This window comes from Rhinopithecus bieti, unplaced genomic scaffold (genome assembly GCF_001698545.2).
Source record: "Rhinopithecus bieti isolate Rb0 unplaced genomic scaffold, ASM169854v2 scaffold_2349, whole genome shotgun sequence".
Taxonomy (NCBI): Eukaryota; Metazoa; Chordata; class Mammalia; order Primates; family Cercopithecidae; genus Rhinopithecus; species Rhinopithecus bieti.
In genome coordinates this window covers 2042188-2060605 of record NW_016804051.1, presented here as the reverse complement: position 1 = coordinate 2060605, position 18418 = coordinate 2042188, and the positions used below count along the sequence as shown (strand labels likewise).

The window sequence follows — 18418 nt, the reverse complement described above, 5'->3', positions numbered from 1 at the left end:
TTTTTTTCTTTTTTTTTTTTTTTGACACTGGCAGCTCTTCTCTTTCCTTCTGAATAGAGTCCCAAAAATTTGCCAAAGTTGCTAATCTCGTTTCTCTCTTAAAGGGAGCACACTACAACTGAACCCTTCTCTCTGGCTTTTCAGTGTTTTCCTGATACTTTCACAGATGTCCTTAGGCAAAATAATTTTTCTCCTTCCAAATTCAGTCTTGAAAAGATCAAGGCAGAACATGCAGCTCTTAACATTTTTAGCATCCATGGTATAATAGGCCAATAGATGTCCCAGCTCAAGTCAAAGTGAAATTTAAAACTGCAACATCAAAATCATCTTGAGTTACTCCTATGCAAAACAAAAGAAATAGAAGTATTGTAGCCAATTTTAATAGCTTAGTAACTATTAGAATATGGGTTTTACAGTCTACCTGTGCTAGATGGGATGAAGGGAGTACAATGGGGAGACTTTAGGGAATCTTGCCTCTCTATTGCATAGAAAATGCACTATGAATAAATACTATTCCTGACATAAAGACCCCTTGGAACGAACCAGGGAAATTAATCACTAAATACGTGTTCAGCACCTTCTCTGCTGCAAAAGGACAGAAAGAGTTAACTTCCCTCCAGTGAAAAAGAATCAATTTTCTTTTCCTCCAGGGATCAGGCACACTTTACAATAAACTCTTTGTTTAATGCACCACTTACAAGGATGGACTCCGCTTAAAGCCAGAAACTCCTGTAAGGCATGTATGGGTTTATCTCTGTCCTCTACCTGCCTGTTGGCCACTTCACTCAGCCATCATCCAGATCAGTTTTGATCTGTTACATCCTCTCCTTTCTCAGCACTTCAACCAGGTTCGGGGGGAACCAATTGCATAATTCCCGGATGTGACCTAGGGCTGCGAAAATGCTTACTGGACAGTTCAATGTAAAATATTTCCACAACTTTTGTCCACAATAACAACCATGCTTTGGAGGTTTCCATCTGTCTGACTTGTCATTGAACAATATTTTACAAACAGAAGAAGCTGATGTATGGTTCTCAGTGTCCACTCTCTCAACTGGTCATAGGAGGCATGAAAATGGGATGAAGTATAATCAAAGGCCCATATGATTTCAAATTAAAAAGCAGATATGGAGATAGAATTATTTTCTTGTTAAATGTGTCCAACCTAGTTCCTTCAAGCGAACTACACACATGGTGGAAGTCTGAGAGTTAGAAAACACCGTTTCATAAATCAAGAGCTACTGTGTGACTCTGCTCTTTCCTGCTGCCAAAAAAATAAATAAATAAATAAATAAATAAATAAGTAAGTAAAAGGTTTTATTTGAAATGGCATTCAGTTGGCATCATTTTGAATTCCAGGGGTACCAGCAACTGTTATAAACAAGCCTCTTTCAAAACACCTTCCAAAGTGAATGAATTTTCAATTAATACAAGTTACAAGTGAACAAATTTGTGTGTGTGGAAAATGTACCATTGAATAATGTAACAATTTGAGAGATACAAGTTACAACTGAAAATTTGGCCCCAAACTCGTGTTTCCTGATGTGGTTTCATTACTGTGATCATTAACTTCAACTTAGCCAAAGACAAGCATTCAGATTCTGTTTAGGTCTATACACTTATCCTTTTCTTGAATCTCCAACTATATAAATAACACATTTTTAAAAAGACAGTTGTCTTTAGGCCAAATGATCAATTGTAACCAAATAAATCATATATAATCTGACCCATTTCTCAGCCTACCCAATGAGCAAAGAAGTCTATGGAGGCCTTTTGGTCATACTGACTAGATGAAATATTTATTAGTTTCCTATTTAGTATTTCATGTTAATTTGAGCTTTTTGCCAACTGTTTACCATTAAACAATAGAGGCTAGCATTTGTTGATTGACTGGAATTTTGTATTTACCATTTGTGTTTCTTAGGATTAAAACTCAGCCTTAAAAGTGCTTCGATGCTTGCGTAATTTTCTTGTCGCCATCAATGCCACCATGAGAAAGCATTTGCAGTGTTCCTACTTTTGTAATTTTTTGCATGCTGCTCCCTAGAAACCGATGGTGGCTATTGAAAGACTTTACCCTGGGCCTGGAAGCTGCCAGGTGGGTGGTGAATAACTCCTCCCTTCTTAGGCCCAGTCCCAAGGCTGAAGACCACTTGCACCACCAGCCTGCATCAGCAAGATAGCAGAAACAGGAAGAGAGGAGCCGGAAGACACGTACCTGCTGAAGACTGAGAGAGAGGCCGTCCTGGTACCGCATAGCAGTTATATCAGACTAAGACACTTCCTGTTTACAGGAGACTATATAAACCCCTGCTCCGTGCTTATTTGGTGCGGACGCCATTTTAGGCCTCAGCCCGTGTGCGCCCAGGCGCTCATTAAAACAGCGTGTGGCTCCATACCGCCTTGTGGTGTTTGTTGGCGCGCTCTTGGGGTTCGAACCGATACAACAGCCTTGCAGCTATTTCATTGGTTTAAAGGTTTTTTTTTTTTTAATTGCAAATGAAAATTACTATCAACTATCATTACAAAGCTGTAGAATATAAAGTTCAAAAGAAAACGCTGAATCAGGTAAGGTCTATTCTGCCACGTAATAATGACAAAGGTAGTAAAAGCATAGCCATTTCTTTGCTTAGAAATGACTTAGAGTTCTTTTATAGATGAGGCTAGAGAAGAGGCAGTGCCCTTAGGATGGTGAAGGGTTTCCTCAGAATACCATCAACGTTTATTAAATGCGCACAGACACTGAGGAAAGCAGCGAGTGACTCCCTGATTTACTTCATCCCATGGGGAGGACTGAGAGAGGGGAAGGTAGAAGGGACAGTAACCCCAACCCTGATAACCACTTTTCTCGTATCTTACTCATTGTCTTAAGCTCAGATACAGAAACATTTCTTAAGCTACTGTGACTAGCAGGATCTGCTTTTAGGCCTCAGCTTTCTAAATCTTTGTGTGTATTTAAGGAGAAACTTAATAATTTAGCACATTTCAAGTAAGCTAAACACAACAAGGAACATTCTCAACATAACATGCACATCCTGCTTATTTGTCCCAGTTTCCAGTACACAAACGCGTCTCAATTAGACTCATCAATTTTGAAACAATTCCTCTGCCATTTTGCCACCTCCTCTCAAAGTCAGCAACCTACCAGGTAAACTCCTCTTGTAGATTGCTCTTCAAAGGTAAGCTCAGACCGAGGGTACCATACAGTGATTAAGACACTGGTGATAAAACTAGATCTTTCCTCTAGCATCTACTTAACATAATATATTAATAAGAATTATGTGCTTTGTATACTTGGAGATGCACCACAAAAAAGGTCTAAAATTTCTTCAAAAAATCCAGTTCTGAATGGCTGTGGTCTTTGAGGTAACAAGTGCCTTCTTTACCATGTAAAGGACCTGAGGTAGCTAACACATGAAGTCCTCAGTATTCAAGTTACTTTCCTGACAACTATAAGATGAGATAAGTTTTGGTGGAAATTTGAGAGCTGATGGGGTGGAGAATAGAAGAGATGGCCTAATTCTGTATGCAGGTCATTGCCTTTGAAGACAGGCTTAGGTGGAGCTCTGAGGGAGGGGGAGGAGACAGGGGAGGATGGGACCCAGGGTAGGTGAAGAGTAGGCCAGTAGAGGAAGGTGCAGTTGGATGGTACATTTGGGTGCTGAGAAGCAAAGAGAGAGAGAGGTATTAAGAGTTAGGACAATGCTGGGCCAAATTAGGCTATGTGGCTATTTTGCTCAAAACCTGTTTTACAACTTTTTGCCTTTGCCCTAGAATTATGCAGAAGCCTGAGACCTGGAATCCTCCTAAGATATTCAGACCTGCTTAAGTGGAGCTCTTCATTTGGCTACTGAACTCTTGCTTTACCCAGAACCTACCAGATAACTGTCCATGCTTCTCCAAATACTCCCTGACTCTCTAACTTAAGTTCCTCCTTTGGTGACAAGTCAATGGCATTCTCAGGTTTCCTTCTCATCCCCAGAGCAAGTTGTCCTACACCTTTTCTTCCCTTTCTGTTCTCTTCTCCCTCTCAACTCTAACCTCTAACCCTAATCCACCATTTTGGTGAATGTGGATTTTACCCCTCTCCTGATACAACTCTACAGTTTCTCCTCCTGAATCAGTATAAGAAAACCTTGTGCCAGTTTGCTATAGAAAGGGGTTATAATATGTTATGAGCAAACAACTAAACTGAAAGCAGGAGCTGGGAAGAAATCCAGTGTAACAGCATCACTAGTAACATCTGGAGATCCTGTTTCTAGCCCAGTTTTTCCTTAAGTAGTATCTACATCCTGATTTTAAATCGTACCTCTCCCCAAATGTTGCTCTGTTTTATAAAGAAGTAGAAGAAATGTGGAATCTGGGATTACGTTTCTCCATGGTTCTGGATCTCAAGATTGCACCAAAACAATATAAATTGTAATTTAAAGTTATCTAGTTTAGAAATCAAATTCCCTTAATATTAGTTTGGTGCAAAACTTAAAACCACGATTATTTTGCACCAATCTAATGAATAGTCTAAAATAAAATGGTTTCGGTATTGCAGAGAGGGCCTGAATTAGGAGGCAGACCCCAGTTCCAGGTCTGCCCTCAACTTCCTGAGCATCTTGTAGAAGTAACTTCTCTGAGCCTCATGGTACTCATTCATGAAATAAGGTTATGATACCTCTGTCACCACATTACTGTGAAGTTTGAATGAGATAATGAATGGGAAGCCACCTTTTAATGGGTCAGATGCACAGGAGTCATTCAATAATTATTGCTTGAATCTGAACCCTGTTGTCAAAGGTATTCAAACGAGGGGGCCTCCATCTTGGAATAGGAGCTGGGTAAAATGAAGCTGAGACCTACTGTGTTGCATCCCCAGGAGGTTAGGCATTCTTAGTCAACAGGATATTTACAGTTTAAAGAATCAGTTAATCATGTTTACTGAACAGACCTACGACCTAACAGACCCAGGAAATGTCCTGATGTCCTGATATCTTAAGAACAAAAGCATTCTTAAACTAAGAATCAGTTTCGCTTTAAAGATAATAATATAGATTCTTGCAGAAGACTGTAGTTACACAAAAATTAATAATCCTTTGTCAAAAGCTCTTGTAGTAAATCACATCTCCCCCATGATTTTTTTCCTTTGTTATCTTATATATATAAAAGCATTGCACCCAAAGTGGGCATGTTCCTCTATCTGGTTTTTTGAATGCTCTGCCCTGTCTATACAGTACCTATTCTTTATTCTTTCATTCCTCTGTTTTCTATTTTTCTTTTCTTTGAGACGGAGTCTTGCTCTGTCTCCAGGCTGGAGCGCAGTGGCGTGATCTCGGCTCACTGCAACCTCCACCTCCCGGGTTCAAGTGATTCTCCTGCCTCAGCCTCCCGAGTAGCTGGGACTACAGGTGTGCACCACCACGCCCAGCTAAATTTTTTTTGGATTTTTAGTACAGACGGGGTTTCACTATGTTGGCCAGGATGGTCTTGATCTCTTGACCTCGTGATCCACCCTCCTTGGCCTCCCAAAGTGCTGGGATTACAGGCGTGAGCCACGACACCCAGCCCATTCCTTTGTTTTCTTAATAAACTTTTTTTCACTTTACTCTGTGGACTGGCCCCGAATTCTTTCCCGTACAAGATCCAAGAACCCTCACTTGGGGTCTGGATCAGGACCCTTTTCCAGTAACACCATGAGAGCTGAGTTTCATCCTCTGTAGAATATCAGAACACTTGCTTTCACTCTCTCAAAGGGTGCTCCACTGGCAGAACACTGGCAGAGAGCATGTGGTTCCCAGTATATATTTCTATCTAAGCTGAGAAATGGTGCCATTGTTTCCTACCACAAAGCAACCTGGGTTACTTTTCTGTCCTTCCACTAGTTCCTCAAAGCCCCAGAGATAAGGTGACTTTTATTTCTTTCCTCTTTTTTTTTTTTTTTCTTTGAGATGGAGTCTTGCTCTGTCACCCAGGCACAGTGGTGCGATCTCGGCTCACTGAAAGCTCTGCCTCTGAGGTTCACGCCATTCTCCTGCCTTGTCCTCCCAAGTAGCTGGAACTACAGGTGCCCACCACCATGCCCAGCTAATTTTTTTTTCTTTTTTAGTAGAGACGGGGTTTCACGATGTTAGCCATGATGATCTCTATCTCCTGACCTCATGATTCGCCCTCCTTGGCCTCCCAGAGTGCTGGGATTACAGGCATGAGCCACTGTGCCCGGCCTTTTTTTTGAAACAGGGTCTTACTCTGTCACCCAAGTTGGAGTGCAGTGGTGTGATCAGAGCTCACTGCAGCCTCAATCTCATGGGTTCAAGCCATCTTCCGACCTCAGCCTCCCAAGTAAATGGGACTGTAGATGTGTGCCACTATGCCTGGCTAATTTTTAATTTATTTTTAGAGACAGGGTCCCACTGTGTTGCCCAGGCTGGTCTTAAACTCCTGACCTCAAACAGTCCTCCAGCCTCAGCCTCCCAAAGTGTTGGATTACAGATGTGAGCCACTGTGCCCAGCCAACTTTCCTTTCTTTTTACAACCATCACTACATGGGAGATCCCCTGCTCCTTGTTGTCAACACACGTATCTGAACAGACACACAAACACACACCCATCTATCCAACTCAGTTTAAACATTTTATTACTATTTACTCCTTTGCTCTGTATTACTTTAGGAACGAGCCTAAAGGAGACAGGATTGACAAGATTGGCAAAGTTGACAGGTTAAAGAAATCCACAAGGTGTTTATCATGCTTATTTGTCTTAAATTGTGTGTACATGTTTTACTAAGAGGGTTCTGAAACTTTCTCTTATTCTTATCTTGAAAATCACCCTGCCCATCCCTGTCTTGGGTGGATGTTAACCCAAGTTGCTTAGATTTTTTACCTTGAGCTGGATCTGGGTTGGCAAGGAAGTCAGATGACATGGGATCTGATGTTCCTTTAAAAGACCACAGCTCAGTCTCTTTTCGTTGTGTAAGGAAAGCACTTCCCCCAACAGCCTCTACGTTCCCCATAGGAGTATTTGCTACTAATTATTTTCATTCTTGTTTTCTTTTCATTCATTTAAAAAAAAAAAAAAAAAAAAACTCGAGTTCCTACTATGTTCCGTCCACTTTTAGGCACTGGAAAACAGAATTGCAGCATCTTGGAGTTTATATTGGAGAAGCGGGTATCAACAAACATGAAAGCAATACAAGGGAAAAATTTCCGATAGTAATGACTATCATGGAGGACACAAAATAAAGTGCTACTATATGGAGAAGGGCCTGGAGCAAGGAGGGAGGTTATGATTGAACCGGGCCATCGGAGAAGGTTTGGTCCAGGGCCTGACATTCAAGTTCAGAGTGAGCTCTTCATTCCTAGCCTGAGGTTAAAATGCTCTCAACTCAGACCTTGCTCCCTATCTTGTTTTGTTTGTTTGAGGTACAGTCACTATCTGGTTGTTAAGGCTCTCACTATTTATAGGTATAATTTGGCTGCAGCCTCCCTCTTTCTAATCTAACTTTAAGACCTGGTTCTTGTAAGAAGTTATCATTACAGGAACGCATCTGCATTTTATCATTGCATGCAGGCTTTCCAGATCTCTCACCTGGCTTCACCTGGTTTACATAACAGCCTTTCAACTCATTTATTGCCTCTTTCATCCAGAGTGATCATTTCTAAACCTGAAATGTAAGTGTCTCTCCTCCTGCTACCATGGGTACAGTCCAAGCTCCAGAATGTGGTCTAACAGCAGAATAGTCAAAGGGCAGGAATATGAAGATCAAAGACTTGGATTCTCATTTTTTTTTTTTTTTTTTTTGCCACATCTTAGCTGCATGGAATCACCATCTGTAAGCCTCATTGTATTTATTTAAATCAAGGGGACAATAGTCGATTTATCTCAAAATGTTTTTTTGAGGATTAAATGACATAAAATGAAAGTGCATAATAGCTAACACCTGGGAAGCTGTCTTTTATTTATAGTCATCCTTATCCCTTAACTTTAATAAATCTCTCTCCTCTGATAGCTTATCATACAGGCCTTATCTAGTCTGGGAGAGATGCATATCCAAGCTATAATCTGAAAGAGGAAGAGGAATTAACTCCGTAAGAAGAGGAAGCAAAAATGTTTTCCAGGCAGAGAAAATAGTATCTGCAAAGGCTCCATGACTCAAAGGTGCCTAGGACATGCTTTCCAAAGACCTAAATGTGGGCATGGGTTGAAATGGGGGAGAACTGAGGCTAGAAAGAGAAATAGAGCCAGAGCATAAAATACCTCATAGGTAAAGATTTGGGTCTTTCTCCCAAGTACAGTGAAAGCTATTGAAGTATTTGAACCAAGGGCACTGCATGATAACTTTTGCATTTGAAAAAAATCATGCTGGCTGTCCATTGGAAAATCAGTTGGGGAAATTTAAGAGCAGAAGGAGGGAGGTAAACCAGAAAGCTATTTCAACAATGAGGTAAGAGATGATCATGACTGGGATGAGGATGAGGCCAGGGAAGATATCAGAAGCCACCTCTCACACGGTGCTTTCTCACCCTTCATGTGCAGAAGTGCCACATGACCTAGGAGTGGCCAATCAGAACTTCACAAACTAGGCTGAATCTTGAGGAAATGACGCAAGAGTTGCTGACTCCTATTATTTAAGGAATGGCAGGCAATCAAGAGGCCAGTGGTGAAAGGGAGAGGCAAGTCACAGCTCCCTAAGAGGCAGTCTCTGAGACAAGATTTTTATTTTGCCTTGCCTCTTGTTTCTGCTCAAATCAGATTCTATCTTCTTATATTTGATGCTATAAGTTAAACTGTTATCTTTTCAATAATATTTTCTTCTGCTGGTGTTAACCAAGGATAATTTTTGTTGCTTGAAAATAACAACAACAAAATCAGTTAAAATTTAACTACATGTACCTTTTGAAAAAGTATCCTGGCTGGGCGTGGTGGCTCACACCTGTAATCCCAGCACTTTGGGAGGCCAAGGTGGGTGGATCATCTGAGGTCAGGAGTATGAGACCAACGTGGCCAACATGGTGAAACCCTGTCTCTACTAAAAAAAAATACAAAAATTAGCCAGACATGGTGGCGGATGCTTGTAGTCCCAGCTGCTTGGAGAATGGCGTGAGACTGGGAGGCGGAGTTTGCAGTGAGCCAAGATCATGCCACTGCACTCCAGCCTGGGTGACAGAGCGAGACTCCGTCACACACAAAAGAATAAAAAAAAGTATCCTGTATGCAAGCAAGCATATGGTCTCATGACTCTCCCTTAAATCATCATGCCAACTACCAGCAAGCCCTTTAGTTCACTTCTAAGTAGATATTAAATCTACTCAGTTCTCCTTGTTGTTGAAACCACTATGTCTTCAGTGGGCCACGGCAACAGTTACCTAAGAGATCTCTTATTTTTGCCCTTCCTACATGTCAATCTATTCTCTATTTTCTTTTGAGACAGTCTGCCCAGGCTGGAGTGCAGTGGCATAATCTTGGTTCACTGCAACCTCTGCCTAACAGATTCAAGGAATTCTCATATCTCAGCCTCCTGGGTAGCTGGGACAACAGGCACGTGCCACCACACTCAGTTAATTTTTTTGTATTTTTTTTTTTTCAGTAGAGAAATGTCTAAGCAGCACAATGTTCACTAGGGGTTTCACTGTGTTGGCCAAGCTGGTCTTGAACTCGTGGCCTCAAGTGATCAACTGGTCTCAGCCTCCCAAAGTGCTGGGATTACAGGTGTGACCCACTACACCCAGCCCTCTTTTAAAACAAAGTCAAAACATGTCACTCTTTGCTTAAAACTCTCCAGTTTCATTCCATTGCAATTAATTTGCATAATCTGTATGGTAAGCAGATTGATACATCTAAAATCTGGCCACCTCTCTAAAGTATTTCCTACTACTCTTCTCACCATTCTGTGATAGGTAGAGATCTTCACCGTATCTTCTGCTTTCACTAACAAACACAGGGGTCAGAAAACTGCAGCCTGAGGGCCAAATCTGAGTATTGAGTTGTTTCTGTAAATGAAGTTTCATTGGAATACAGCCAGACCATTGTTTAAGGTCTCTGGCTACATATTGTTCCTGAAAATGTTCAGGAAATGCCACCCCAAAATATGCCACTTTGGTAGCTGATTACATTAAATTGGGGTTTCTGTGGGACAACAGATGCAGGCAGTCTTTCTCTGGGATCCCCTTATCTGCCTAGGGACAGATCCTCCAAAAAGAACTTCTCAGTTGTCATTGATACCCCTGCCATCCCCCAGTTTTATCAACCAGAGATTAATTCATATCCAGAAGGGGTAACTGGAAGTTCATGCCACACCCAGACAAACTTTGTCACAGACTGTCACCTCTTCGTCTATGGACCCCATCATCTTTCCCCCAAATCATTTATACCCCCCAATTTGTCTGCATCCCCACTCTCTTCTCTCTTATAAAGAGGGTATAATAAGCGTTTAAGTCTAACTGGTTTCTTGAGTATTCACTTTTCTTTCCTAGAAAATGCACTTGATAAATGCATATACACTTTCTCCTGTTAATCTATGATATAGTTTGGATATCTATCCCTGCCCAAATCTCATGAATCTCATGTTGAATTGTAATCCCTAATGCTGAAGGTGGGGATGCCATGGGGTGGGGTGGTTTGGATCATGCAGACAGATCTCTCATGGCTTGGTGCTGTCTTCATGACAGTGAGTGAGTTCTTGCAAAGTCTGGTGATACAAAAGTGTGTGGCGTCTCTCTTCTCCCCAGACACTTCTCTCTCTCTTGCTTGCTTCTGCTTTCACCATGTGGAGTGCTTGCTCTCCCTTCACCTTCCTCCAGGATTGTAAACTTTCTGAGGCAACCCCAGAAGCAGATGCAGGCACTATGCTTACTGTCCAGTCTGCATAACTGTGAGCCAATTAAACCTCTTTTCTTTATAAATTATGCAGTCTCAGGTATTTATAGCAATGCAAGAACAGCCTAATATAGAAAATTGGTACTGAGAGTGAGGCATTGCTACAAAGACACCTGAAAATGTGAAAGCAGCTTTGAAACTGAGTGACAGGCAGAGGTTGCAAGAGTTTGGAGGACTCAGAAGAAGGCAGAAAGATGAGGGAAAGTTTGGAATTGCTTAGTGTTACATGGTTGTGACTAAAATGCCAATGGTGATATGGAAAATGTCCAGGCTGACAAGGTCTCAGATGGAAATGAGAAACTTACTGGGAACTTTAGCAAAGGTGACTCATGCATATTATGCCTTAGCAAATAACTTGGCTGCATTGTGCCTCTACCCTAGGGATCTGTGGAAGTGTGAACTTTATAGCGATAATTTAGGTATCTGGTAGAAGAAATTTCTAAGCAGTAAATTGTTCAAGATGCAGCATGGCTGCTTCTAACTGCCTATTTTCAGATGCAAGAGCAAAGAAATGACCTAAATTTGGAACTTATATTTAAAAGGGAAGCAGAGTGTAAAAGTTTGGAAAATTTGCAGCCTGGCCACATGGCAGAAAAGAAAAGACTTTTTGGGGGAGACAAATTCAAGCAGGCTGTGGAGCAACCACTTGCTAGAGATATGTGCATAACTAAAAGGGAGCCAAGTGCTAATATTCAACGCAATGGGGAAAAGTCCTCAAAGGAATTTTAGAAATCTTCTAGAAAACCCCTCCCATCACAGGCCCAAAGGACTAGGAGAAAATAATGGTTTTGTGGACTGGGCCTAGGGCCCTGCTGCTTTGTGCAGACTTGGAATACTGCTGCCTGCATCCAGGTCACTCCAGCTCCAGCCTTAGCTCAAAGGGCCCCAGATACAGCTTGCTTGAGTTACTGCTTCAGAGAGTGCAAGTCATAAGTCTTGGTGGCTTCTATGTAGTGTTAAGACTGCAGGTTCACAGAATGCAAGAGTTATGAGGCTTGGTAGCCTCTTACTTGATTTCAGAGGATGTATGGGAAAGCTTGGGTGTCCAGACAGAAGCCTGCTGCAGGGGTGGAACCTCCACAGAGAACCTATACTAGGGAAGTGCAGAGGGGAAACATGGGTTGGAGCCCCCACACACAGTCCCCACTGCGGCACTGCCTAGTGGAGATGTGAGAAAGGGTCACCATCCTCCAGACACCAGAAGAGTAGATCCACCAGCAACTTCCACCTTGTGCATGGAAAGGCTACATGCATTCAGCAACCTGTGACAGTAGTCTCAGGAACTAAACCCTGCAAAGCCACAGATGTGGAGCTGCCCGAGGCCTTATGAATCTACCCCTTGCACCAGTGTGCTCTGGATGTGGGCCATGGAGTCAAAGGGGATTATTTTGGAGCATTAAGATTTTATGACTGCCCTGCTAAGTTTTAAACTTGTGTGGGGCCTGTAGAGCCTTTATTTTGACTAATTTATTCCTTTTTGAATGGGAATGTTTATCCAGTGCCTGTTTGTACGATGCCCCTATTGTGTCTTGGAAGTAACTAACTTGTTTTTGATTTTACAGGGTCATAGGTGGAAGGGATTTGCCTCATCTCAAATAAGACTGTAAACTTTTGAGTTAATGCTAGAATAAGTTAAGACTTTTGGGAATTTGGGGGAAGGAATGATTGTATTTTGCAATGGGAGAAGGAAATAAAATTTGGGGTGGGCTAGGACAGAAGTATATAGTTTGGGTATTTGTCCCCACCCAAATCTCATGTTGAAATGTAGGGGGGACCTGGTGGGAGGTGTTTTGATCATGGGGTAGAATCTCTCATAGTGTGGTGCTGTCTTTACGATAGTGAGTTTTCATGAGATCTGGTCATTTAAAAGTCGTGGCACGTCCGTCCTCCACTCTATCTATCACTTGCTCCTGCTTTCACCATGTGATATGCCTGTTCCCCCTTCAATTTCCATCATTTTGTAAGCTTCCTGAAGCCTCCCCAGAAGCAGGTGCTGGCATTGTGCTTCCTGTAGAACCTGTAGAACTATGACCCAATTAAACCTCTTTTCTTTTTTTTCAGCATTTATTTGTTTATGTATTTTTATTTTTTTCTTTTTTAAAATTATACATTAAGTTCTGGGATACATGTACAGAACATGGAGGTTTGTTATGTAGGTATATACGTGTCATGCTGGTTTGCTGCACTCATGAAACCGTTATCTACATTAGGTATTTCTCCTAGTGCTAAACCTCCCCTAGCCTAGCCCCCAACCCCCGACAGGCCCTGGTGTGGATGTTCTCCTCCCTGTGTTCATGTGTTCTCATTGTTTTCTTTAAAACAGGTTTAAATTACCTAGGTTTTAAATTACCCAGTCTCAGATATTTATAGCAATGTATGAATGGACTGATACAATCTGCCTCTTGTCAGCTTATTTTGTAGACTCAAGTTCTGAACAATCATAAGTTCTACTGAATTACCGAACTTGAGGCTAGAGGGAAAGTTTTGCCTCTGCTACATCACACAAACTTACAAAGTTGAGTAGCTGCATCAGAGGCCATGTGGTCCACAAAGCCTAAAATATTTACTACCTTAAATATTATCCTAGTTTATTTGAGTCTTTGCAGAAGAGTTTGCTATATCCTGCTCTAAAGCCCAAGGATGTTACTGCCACGGATTAACTTTTTTGTTGATTAGATTGTTCTGTGAAATAAGTTGTAAACTCCACGAGGGCCATGCTTGTCTATTTACCACTATATCCCTAACAGCTAAAGCAATATGTGATGTATAGGCACTTACTAATTATATTTTGAAGAAATAAATGAATAAATAATTGAATAATACAAAGATGATATTTATCCTCAAGGAAATTTCACCCCTCATAAGATAATTAGTACTCCTAAAACTACAAAAACATCAGTGCTCACAGTTCTCCAAACACCAATTGTCAATTCCTCCCATTTATCCTACGTGTTCCCTGTTGCAGATACCAGCTCATAAACAGAAAACAGAAAAGCTATACTATTGGTTTTCACTTATCATCTTCCTCAGGACTGATGATAGCTCTCAGTAAGAAATTTTATATTATTATTATTTTTTCAACTTTTAGATTTGGGGGTACATGTGGAAGTTTGTTATTCCGGTATATTGCGTGATGCTGAGGTTTGGGGTATGAATGATCCTTTCACCCAGGTACTGAGTATAGTGCCCAACAGTTTGTTTTCCAAACCTTGATGCCCTCCCCACTCTCCCCTCTAGCAGTCCTCTGTGTCTGTTGTTGCCATGTTTATGTTCATGAGCATCCAATGTTTAGCTTCCACGAAGTGGAAGTGAGAACATGCAGTATTTGGTTTTCTGCTCCTGTGTTAATTCACTTAGGATAATGGCCTTCAACTGCATAAACGTGGCTGCAAAGGACATGATTTTGTTCTTTTTTATGGCTGTGTAGTATTCCATAGCATATATTGACCACATTTTCTTTATCCAGTCCACCATTGATGGGCCCTTAGGTTGATTCTATGTCTTTACTATTGTGAATGGTGCCTTTATCAACATGTGAGTGCCTGAAACTTTTGGTGAATGATTTGTTTTCTTTTGAATATATACCCAGTAATAGGATTGCTGGGTTGAATAGTAGTTCTGTTTTAGGTTACTTGAGAAATCTCCAAACTGCTTTCCACAGTGGCTGAACTAATTTACATTCCCACCAACCATGTGTAAGCATTCCCTTTTCTCTGCAGCCTCACTAACATCTGTTGTTTTTAAACTCATTAATAATGGCTATTCTCACTGGTGTGAGATGGCATCTCATTGTGGTTTAGGTTTGCATTTCTCTGATGCTTAGTGATATTGAGGATTTTTTCATGTTTGTTGACTGCTTGTATGTCTTTTGAAAAGTGTCTGTTCATGTAAAAGCATTTAATTAAATTTGTTAAGTCTACAATTGAATTACTAGACATGTGACTCCCCTAATATTAATGCGTGTTGTCATATTGTCCCTTTAAAGATGTATTCAAATGTATACTTTTAAACTATTTCTGGAGGTAAGCTAGCCCTATGTGATAGTAGTCTATGAATCTGGTACGCCCTCCAATGCAGCAATTCCTTTCTCAGCAATTTTTTCTAAAGAAATTATTATGGATGAATACAAAGACATGACTACATTGGAGGGCTATTTGTAGTGACAAAATCTGGATGTGAATTAGCTGTTTTATAAATGAGAGGTTGATTTCATAGGTAACGGTACAATCGTATGATTATATATAGCCATTAAAAGTAATGGAGTAGAAGAATGACAGGAAAAAAATGTGGGCTTTTTAAATGAGAATAAAAACAAGGCTACAAAAAATCTCATACAATAGATTTTTTAAGTTTAAATATATTTTAAAATGGAGAAAAAACAATGATATACAACAAAATGTTAATTTTGATGTGATTATCTTTTTCTTCTTCTGTTGACATATTTAAATTTTCTAAAATTTAACAGTAAACATGCATGAATTTTACTGAAAGAAAAACAGGTATTTTCAGTTAATACTTCAAAAAATATTAATTCTGCGGCTTTGTAAAGGGGAAACAAATCAATAGCAATCTAAACGCATTTATTGACTGTTTTAAAGGCAGCTATAAATAGCCCAGCGAGGCAGACAGTCATACAGACATTTAAAGTCAGACATTGATGCTGTAATTTTTGCTGGAACAATTTACAGAAACAAATATAGTGACATTTAATTCATCTAAGTAAAACCAGATCTCATTTAAAACAAGGAGGTGGGGGGAAGAGGGAATCAGATCACATTTGGCCACTGGAGACCAATTGGGGAAATCATGAAAACAGTGGATAACAAATCGGGGATGAAGCAGAGTTAGCATTAAATGGGCATCAAATGCATTTCCCCTTTTTGGTGCCTCCTTTTGTCTCTTTCCCATTCCAAACCATATTAAACTGTTAATACCTTTATTTCTTGGCTTTTATAACAATGTCTGTTTTAAGAATCTTTCTTTTATCTTAGTATTTTCAATAACTTTGGAAAGAAAATGTTAAAAATTGTGCTGTTTTGCAACTTTCCTACTTTAAGGTCTGTATTGCTAGATATGCAAAACTCAAGTAAATGATCCTTTAAATGACTGAGTTCTGAGGAGGGCAATTACATATTCATGATGCAGGTTTGCCTAAATAGCTGTCCCTAGCTAGATATTCATAACCTCAAACTACATATTCATAACCTCCAACACCTCATGTAGATACCCCTACAAGCAGTATAGTATAGCAGTGTTTTTTCAAGTGTAGTCAACTATTTGCTTTCAAATTCTAGGGGAGCGTCTTAACCCTTGTAGATTCTCGAGTTTCACCCCAATCCTGATTTGGTTGGTCCTTTATTGATTCTTACATGTTTTCGAGATTGAGACCTTAAGTTTCAAGAATTGAGACCTAGATTCCGACACATAAGAATTTGAGTTTAAATACCTGTTTGATTGCTAGTAAGACTGTGCACTTTTGTACCAACTAATCAACCTCTGAGCCTCTGTTTGCCCATCTGAAAATGCAGATCAGTGGATTGCTATGAGGATGAAAAGAAGCTGTGCTTCCAAACCTCCTTTCATACTAGGTAGTATTGTTTAGTTTTTAATCACAGTGCGTGTAGCTATGACTACAGTCTTAGCCAAACCAAATAACGAATGGAAAGTGGAATTATCTTATGCAGATTAATATCATCGTTCAAGTGTAGATCCAAATGGGGAAGAGAGTTAACTGGCATTTTTCCACGACCATTAATTATAAGATTGGCAATTTCCCAGACTTGTTTCAGAATTCTGTTTAGCATCTAATTGCCTTGACCTTCAGGGAGACATGACAGAACTGCCCAGAAGAACTACAAGTATTGCTAAGAATAGAAGTCATTTTGTACTAGTTACCTGCTTTGTGTTTTTCGACAGAATGACAACACTCTTCATGGTGTTTCTAAATGCCAGGTTACCTATGACTAATCTTGAATAGCTCCCATATAGTTTTATATGGGAGCTGCTTTGGTTGAACCTAACTGTTCATTTCAAAACAAATGTAATTTATGGAAGGCATATGTGTCATGACTTTTGACCTTCTCAAAATTTGGTATTTATGGTATGCCAACAGAAATTCAACTCCTATCTCTCTGTTGCTCTTTTCCCATTTGTGAGAACTGCCTGCAAACTGTCCTCTTTGGCAATTTACAGGGAGTCTATTTATTAGTCTATTCAATCTGCTGGGAATCACTGAACTCACAGATGTGATTTACTCGTAGACCAGAAACTCCCTGGATAGTGTCTACAATTTCTTTGACCTTTAAGTGATTGAGTTTCTGTTTTAAGCTGTTGCAATGAAAACTCAGGACATCTTTATTGGAAAGAAAAATAAAGTAAGTGTTATTGGCTGATGGCTCAATTCCCATTTTCCCTGTGGATATAGATAAATTAAGAAGGCCTTAATATATAAGACAGAAGATCTTCCTAGGAAGATCCAGATAGATAGCGTCTTGAGATAATACCTTAAGCTTTATGTTGCTTGTCACATGAGATTAACTTTCTATTAGTGTGTGCCTTCTCAAGGCCTCTTAGCAGGGAAGCACTACCACTTACTACAGATAATAGAAGATTTAGAGAGCTGACAGCAGTTAGTGTATTTGATAGAATCTTGAATTTCCATGTATCTTTTTTTTTTTGATACTTTCTCTTCCAATCACATTTTTTATTTCCATGATACTGCTACAGAAGAATAATGAATCATCCTGTCCTGATTTGGAAGGCTGGAATTTTATTATCTACGAATGCCTATACACATAGCAGCAACCCAAGTTACTAATATTTTCCTTAAAAAGAAGAAAATACAGCTCTTTGAGAATATAGTCTTCTATGGTGGAATAATATCAAAGTGAGAAAGTTGCTGCTAGATCCAAAAGACAGGTCTAGGGTTGAGACTTTTCCCAGCATTTAAGGAACAAAGATGCTTCCCTGGTATTTGGGTTGGGTGGTTAATTCTTGATTTTCTAGGCAAATGAAGGAAGTTGGTGCCATAGATAAGCCATAAAAGGAAAGTAGTGATAAATCAATTTGCATTTGACTTGGAATAAATGATATGCTTTGAAAAGAATGCCCCATTAAAATTGAATTTTTGTTCCCTTGAAATCAAGCTATCAGATGAGAAAGATGTAACCAAGGAGAACATTCTGGGTTCTTGAGCAGAAGGAAGTTTAGGAATTTTAATTTTAATTCCTTGGGCTAATTCTTCCAGCAGATAATCTGCCTAAGAAAATTTGAGTGGTGCTTGCCTTGAACAAATAGGTTTCCTGCATCCACAACATAATTATTTCTTAGCCAAGAACGTGTACAGTATAGCTACATAGAGAAAGATTTCCAACATGTATTTAAAAATTAGTAATTTTCAAAAAACTAGCCAGGCGAGGTGGCAGGCGCCTATAGTCCCAGCTACTCGGGAGGCTGAGGCAGGAGAATGGCGTAAAGCCAGGAGGCAGAGCTTGCAGTGAGCTGAGATCTGGCCACTGCACTCCAGCCTGGGCGACAGAGTGAGACTCCATCTCAAAAA

The 18418-nt window shown here is 40.2% G+C and overlaps 1 protein-coding gene across 5 annotated transcripts in view; it reads right to left on the bottom strand.

Annotated features, from left to right (window-relative positions):
- KCNJ16 (potassium inwardly rectifying channel subfamily J member 16) overlaps nucleotides 1-18418 on the bottom strand; it is a 60073-nt gene that overhangs the window by 4789 nt on the left and 36866 nt on the right. The window lies entirely within an intron of this gene.